The sequence below is a fragment of the Papio anubis genome, chromosome 14 (assembly GCF_008728515.1).
Source record: "Papio anubis isolate 15944 chromosome 14, Panubis1.0, whole genome shotgun sequence".
NCBI classification, from domain to species: domain Eukaryota; kingdom Metazoa; phylum Chordata; class Mammalia; order Primates; family Cercopithecidae; genus Papio; species Papio anubis.
The window spans coordinates 87,149,133-87,157,169 of record NC_044989.1 but is presented as its reverse complement, the minus strand read 5'-3'; positions in this window follow the sequence as shown (position 1 = coordinate 87,157,169).

Sequence of the window (8,037 nt, the reverse complement as noted above, 5' to 3'; positions counted from 1 at the left end):
TCTAAGAACAAGGACATTCTTTTATGTAACCACTATACCATGATGACACTCAAGAAATTTAATATTGAATAATAGCTAGTGTATATAAAAATCAGTACTCCCCAATTGTTCCTAAAATATCCTTTATATCTAAATGTTTTTGTTTTATTTTTATTGTGAACTCAGACATAGTTGATACATTAGGTTTAGTCTCCTCCTTTACATCCTTTCCTCTACAGTAATTCCCCCTGCCCCCACCTTTTACTTTTTCTTTTTTTTTTAAGACAGTTTCACTCTTGTTGCCCAGGCTGGAGTGCAGTGGCACGATCTCAGCTCACCGCAACCTCCGCCTCCCGGGTTCAAGCGATTCTCCTGCCTCAGCCTCCCAAGTAGCTAGGATAACAGGCACCCGCCACCACACCCAGCTAATGTTTGTACTTTTAGTAGAGACTGAGTTTCTCCATGTTGGCCAGGCTGGTCTCAAACTCTCGACCTCAGGTGATCTGCTCACCTTGGCTCCCAAAGTGCTGGGATTACAGGCATGAGCCACGGTGCTCGGCCACTGCTCCCCTTTTAAAAAAGTAGGCTTCTTTGATTTCTCTCTGGTGTTCTGTTTTATTTTTATTTTTATTTTTTTATTTTTTTTATTTTTTTGAGACAGAGTCTCTCTCTGTCGCCCAGGCTGGAGTGCAGTGGCAAGATCTCAGCTCACTGCAACCTCTGTCTCCCTGGTTCAGGCGATTCTCCTGCCTCAGCTTCCCGAGTAGCTGGGATTATAGACATGCACTGTCATGGCATGATCTCAGCTCACTGCAACCTCCGCCTCCCTGGTTCAGGCGATTCTTGTGCCTCAGCCTCCCTAGTAGCTGGGATTACAGATGTGCACTACCATGCCTGGCTAATTTTTGTATTTTTGGTAGAGACGGGGTTTTGCCATGTAGGCCAGGCTTGTCTTGAACTCCCAGCCTCATGTGATCTGCCCACCTCGGCCTCCCAAAGTGATGGGATTACAGGCATGTGCCACCACGCCTGGCCAATTTATTTATTATTTTATTTTATTTTATTTTTATTTTATTTTTTAGAGACAAGGTCTTGCTCTGTTGACCATGCTGGAGTGAAGTGGCATCAGCATAGCTTACTGCAGCCTCAAACTCCTGGGCTCAAGGGATCCTCCTGCCTCAGCCTCCCAAGTAGCTGGAACTACAGGCTCGAGCCACAGTGCTACGTTTGTTTGTTTGTTGTTGTTGTTTTCAAGAGTTGGAGTCTTGCTCTGTTGCCTAGGCTGGTCTGGAACTCCTAGGCTCAAGCGATCCTCCCGAGTAGTTGGGATTACAGGCACAAGCCATCATGCCTTGCTAGTTACCTTTTCTGATACCAACATTTTTGGAGACTACAGGATGATTGCCTTACAGAATGCTCCACATTCTAGATTTGTTTGTTTCTTTCATGATTAGATTTAATTAAAGGATCTTGCCCTAGAAGATATGTACTTTCCATTTGTATGGCATCAGAAGGCACATGTGAGTTTCTCCCATTATTGGTGACATTTGGTTAAAGTGATATTTGCCTTATCTTCCCATTCTAAGATACTTTTTCACTTTAAGAAGGAGTCTGTTGAGACTATGCAAATATCCTGTTCCTCAACAATCTAACCCAATGACTTTAACATCTGTTGATTCTTTGCATCAGTCAATTATTAAATAGAAGTTGCAACATGGGAATTTTATTTCTTTATTTCAAGACAGGGTCTTGCTCGGTCACACAGGCTGCAGTTGCAGTGGCATGATCACAGCTCCCTGCAGCCTCAAATTCCTGGGTAGCTGGGACCACAGATGTGTGGCACCATATCCAGCTAATTTTTGTATTTTTTTTAGAGACAGGGTTTCGCCACGTTGCCAGGCTAGTCTCAAACTCCTGGGCTCAAGTGATCTACCCGCCTTAGCTTCTCAAATTGCTGGGATTACAGGCATGAGCCACCGTGCCTGGCTAAGATGGGGGTTTTCTAATACCATCATTCATTCTACATTTATTGGCTGACTTTTTGTGAACAAGAACTTTCCATTTTTCTTTCACACTTTTGATTCACAGATTTTTTTTAAATACCCTATGTGTTAGAATTTATCATTATTATTGATTTTCACATCATCCCAGATTTGGCTAGAGGGAGCCTCTCTAAGCCAACTCTTACATCCTATTGATAGTCCCTTTAATCTTGAAGCACTTCCTTGACACAAGGTATCCTAAGTTCACTTTATTTTCCCTGAGCCAGCCCTGTAATCAGCCATTTCTTCAAAGTGCCCGTTTCATGGTAGACTTTTAAAATCCTTAACTGGATGCCCCCAAAATGGCAAGAAATTTTTTTCATTCTGAATTGCTGTTGGACTACTAACATTTTTTCCCCTTCACAATGCATTGTGTCTCACTTTCATACGCTAAGGAATAATAAGGCCTAGCAGTTACTTTGTATTAATATTTGGGAGTTTTTAAATAAAAGTACAAGCACTGCTTCTTGTGCTCTAATTTTACTTTTGAAAAAAGTAATTATTCACAGTTCTTAAATATGAGCATAAAAACAAATTAAAAAAATTTTAAGTGCCCATATTATTGTAGATGTTAGTGTTTCCCAAGATTCTGCCATTGGTTCATTGATTTTTTTTTCTCTCTTCATTGGCTGTCTCCTAAATCTACATATCTAAGCAAAGGTCCCTCCTAGATCTTCACTTTCATTTATAGCTATCTGCTGGACAGCTCCTCCTGGATGTTTTTAAGTACTTAATAACCCTAAAAGAGCTTTTTTATTCATTTATCCCATTCCCAGTCATCCTCTTAATTAAGGTCCTGATTTCAATGAATGAAAAATTATATATATATACACGTGTGTATGTACGTGTGTGTGTGTATTTATATACATAAATATATAATTTTTCTACACAAAAGCATAGAAATTTTTTAAGAGAATTAAAATTTCTCCAGTATTCCAGGACATACGTTGGAGACTACTAACTTGGAAGATAAACTAATCTCTAACACTGGCTTTCAAGGTTCATAATCTGCAACTGGCCTACCTCTTATACTCATCGTGACACTCTATTCTGCTTGTGGCCCAGGCTCATGCTCTGATTTTTCCCCAGGTTGGTGCTTTGCTATTCCCTCTACCTGATATTCTCACCCCTTCCTCTGTGCTTTGCCTGGCAAATTCCCACATTCTCCAGAAATTCTGTCCCTTCCTACCCATCTTCTCCTTCCTCACCAGGCTTATAAAGAGACAAAAATATACAATGGACACTTAGGTGAATGTCACCCAAGTGATCAGACTTACCATTATCCTATGTGTGCCCTTCCTCCTTATCCCAGTGATACCATGTACATGCCTGTCACGTTTAGCTGCATTGAATTAAAACTCTTGTGTATTTGGTGAGCTCCTTTATGGTAGGAACTGTTTTATCCATCCAAGTATCCACAGTGACGGCACAAAATAGACATAATAGATTTTCAACGTTAGATAAGCAATAAAAATACTACAATGAGATCACAGGGAAAATAATTGCCAAAGTTACATGTCTCCAGGCGAGCTTGACTTATCGCTTAATTGTCAAGCACAACAAGTAATAATGCTTTTGTCAGATTTTCCTGGAGGTGGAGCACTGAAGGAAATATTTAAGGTTGACAGACTCTAAACTTTAGCTGTGTTTAAAAGAAAAGTTTGAATTCTTAGAACAACCTATCTCATGTAATGAGCTATGGATTTCAAATATGTGGGCTATGTAGTTACTGAACTCTATGGTTAACTGTAATAGTAGGTAGGACAGATTTCTTCTGATCAAGAGTCTTTCTTCTGTCTTCTCTAATAATTTCTTGTGTGGTCTTTTCTTTCTTTAAGGATAAGCTCCCTGAGGGCAGGAGTAACACTATAATCTACTCTTATATCCTTAACATATTAGACTCAGAGTAGATATTCAGTCAATAATTGTTGGCTTGAACTTTAAGAATCTATTTTATTTTTTCCCTTTACCAAACTTTTATTTATTTATTTATTTATTTATTTATTTATTTATTTTTGAGACGGATCTCACTCTGTCACCCAGGCTGGAGTGCGGTAGCACGATCTTGGCTCACCACAACCTCCTCCTCCCGGTTTCAAGTGATTCTCCTGCCTCAGCCTCCTGAGTAGCTGGGATTACAGGTGCACACCACTGCACCTGCCTAATTTTTGTATTTTTAGTAGAGTCCCCCGACGTTGGCCAAGCTGGTCTTGAACTCCTGACCTCAAGTAATCAACCTGCTTCAGCCTCCCAAAATGCTGGGATTATAGGGATGAGCCACTGTGCCAGCTTTTGCCAAACTTTTTACTATCCATTTAGAATAGGTGGAAAAGATTGAAGAAAACAGATTGTATTTTTAGTGCCCATTAAAAGTGACAAAAATATTAATATTTATGGCCTGTTCCAAGACAAAAATCTTAACTTTTCCCCATAGTTACATACTTCTTTTTATCTATTCCTTACATTGTTTGAGAGCCTAGCAGATTATTGATGTGATCTTTCTCCTTGTTCTCCCATGTTTTTCTCCTTGGCCATTTTATTATTCCTTAACATTCTACCAAAGGGACATGAGGTAGAGAAAGATGAGATGTTAGGTCCTTTTTGCTATTGGATCTGATTAAACACTCAGAGAAGAATAAATTGAAATTTAATTGTTAAAATATTTTTGAATCATCTGTGTTTTAATCATTCTTGTTCTTTGTTGTCAATAATTAAATTTATTGACATGATCAATTTAGGCAATCTTTTCTTTTCTTTTCTTTTCTTTTTTTTTTTTTGAGATGGAGTCTCGCTCAGTTGCCCAGGCTGGAGTGCTGTGGTGCCATCTCGGCTCACTGCGAGCTCCTCCTCCTGGGTTCACACCATTCTCCTGCCTCAGCCTCCCAAGTAGCTGGGACTACAGGCGCCCGCTGCCACACCGAGCTAATTTTTTGCATTTTTAGTAGAGACGGGGTTTCACCGTGTTAGCCAGGATGGTCTCGATCTCCTGACCTCGTGATCCGCCCGTCTCAGCCTCCCAAAGTGCTGGGATTACAGGCTTGAGCTGCTCTGCCCGGCCTAGGCAATCTTTTCATTTAATTTTTTGATAATTAAGTGTAATGATGTAAAGTCATTTTTTTGTAATGATGTAAAATCTCATCAAAATATTTTATTGTTTTATATATACTAGATTATTCCACTTCATAAAATCCTTGTGCAACAGGTCGAGTAGAAGAATTCCCACTTAATAGATGATCAAGAACTCAGGACAATGCAGATAGTCACAGATGTGACTAGGATGCAGCTTTCAAATTTGCATGTCTTCAGGGTCCCAGGAAAGTTTAAGTCAGGAGTGATGAGAGCAGAAATGTGTATGCTCTACTTTTAATTTTTTTTTTTAGAGGGAGTCTTGCTCTGGTGCTTAGGCTGGAGCGCAGTGGCATGATCTCAGCTCACTGCAACCTCTGTCTCCCAGGTTCAAGCGATTCTCATGCCTCAGCCTCCCGAGTAGCTGGGATCACAGGTGCCTACCACCACGCCCGCCTAATTTTTGTACTTTTTACCCACCTCGGCCTCCCATAGTGCTAAGATTACAGGCGTGAGCCACCACTCCCGACCTGCATTGTGTCTTTTTAAATGTACATACCTTAATTAAAAAATATTTTATTGCTAAAAATGTTAATGATCACCTGAGCCTTCACCAAGTCATAATCATGGGCTGGTGGAGGGTCTTGCCTCAATGTTGATGGCTGCTGACTGAGCAGGGTGGTCGTTGCTGAAAGTTGGGGTGGTTGTGACAATGAAGTTGACCCTATCAATTGACTCTTCCTTTCACAAAAGATTTCTCTGTAACATGCAATGCTGTCTGACAGCATTTTACCCACAGACCTTTTTCAAAATCGAAGTCAGTCTTCTCAAATCCTGCTGCTGCTTCATCAACTAAGTTTATGTACTATTCTAAGTCCTTTCTTGTAATTTTAACAATGTGCACAGCATTTTCACCAAGACTACATTTTATCTTAAAAAGAAAAAAAGTCACTTTGCTCATCCATAAGAAGCAACTCCTCATCCACTCAAGTTTTAACATGAGATTGCAGCAATTCAGTCACATCTTTAGGCTCCACTTCGTGTTCTCTTGGCATTTCCACCACATCTGCAGTTACTTTCCTGAAGTCATCCATAGAATTGGAATCAACTTCTTCCAAACTCCTGTTAATGTTGATATTTTAACCTCCTCCCATGAAGCATGAATGTTCTTAATGACATCTATAACAATGAATCCTTTCCAGAAGGTTTTCAGTTTATTCTGCCCAGATCCATCACAGAAACTACTATCTATGGCAGCTATAGCCTTAAGAACTATATTTCTTTTTCTTTTTTTTTTTTTTTTCTTTCTTTTTTCTTTCTTTTTTTTAGATGGAGTCTCTCTCTGTCGCCCAGGCTGGAGTGCAGAGGCGTGATCTTGGCTCACTGTAAGCTCCGCCTCCCAGGTTCATGCTATTCTCCTGCCTCCTAGTAGCTGGGACTACAGGCGCCCGCCACTATGCCTGGCTAATCTTTTGTATTTTTAGTAGAGAAGGGGTTTCACCGTGGTCTCGATCTCCTGACCTAGTGATCCGCCCGCCTTGGCCTCCCCAAGTGCTGGGATTACAAGCATGAGCCACCGCACCCCGCCAAGAACTATATTTCTTAAATAATAAGACTAAAAATAAAAATTACTCCTTGACCCACGGGCTGAAGATGGATGTTCTCATACATTAGCAGGCATGAAAACAATCTCCTTGTAGAGTTCCATCAGAGCTCTTGGGTGAACAGGCACATTGTCAAAGAGCAGTAATATTTAGAACTGAATGTTTTTTTCTGAGCAGTAAGTCTTATCAGTGAGCTTAAAATATTCAGTGAACCATGCTGTAAACAGATGTGCTGTTGTCCAAGTTCTGTTGTTCCATTTATAGAGCACAGGCAGAGTGGATTTAACATAATTTTTAAGGGTCCTAGGACTTGGGGGATGGTTAATGAACATTGGCTTCAACTCAAAGTCACCAGCTGTATTAACCCCTAACAAGAGAGTCAACCTGTCCTTTGAAGCTTTGAAACCAGGTATTGACTTCTCTCTGGCTGTGAAAGTTCTAGATGGCATCTTCTTCCAATGGAAGGCTGTTTTGCCTACGCTGAAAATCTATTGTGTAGTGTACTCACCTTCATCAGTGATCCTAGCTAGATCTTCAGGATAACTTGCTGCAGCTTCTACATCAGCACTTGCAACTTCACCCTACACTTTTACATTACGGAGACGGCCTCTTTCCTTAAACCTCATGAATCAACCAACCTCTGCTAGCTTCCAACTTTCCCTCTGCAGCTTCCTCACCTCTCTCAGCCTTCAGAATTGAAGAGAGTTGGGGCCTTGCTCAAGATTAGGCTTTGGCTTAAGGGAATTTTGTAGCTAGTTTGATCTTCTATCCAGACCACTACAGCTTTCTTCATATCAGCAATGAGGTTGTTTCATTTTCTTATCATTCATGTATTCTCTAGAGTAGCACTTTAAATTTCCTTCAAGAACCTTTCCTTTGCATTCACAACTTGGCTGTTTGGCACAAGAAACCTAGCATTCAGCCTATCTCAGTTTTCAACATGCCTTCCTCACTAAGCATAATCATTTCTAGCTTTTGATTTAATGTGATTTAATGTGATTTAATGTGCAACTCTTTCGCTTGAACACTTAGAGTCCATTGTAGGGTTATTAATTGGCCTAATTGGAGATGTCTGGCCAGTGTAGCAGCCAGAATACATGCAGCATTTATCAATTAAGTTCGCTGTATTATATGGGTTCAGTTCATGATGCCCCAAAACAGTTACAATGGTAACATCAACAATCACCGATTACAGATCATCATAACAGATATAATCATAGTGAAAGAGTTTGATATATTGCTAGAATTACCAAAATGTGACATGGAGACACAAAGTGAGCACATGTTGTTGGAAAAATAACACTGATAGAATTGCTTGACACAGGATTACAACAAACTTTCAATTT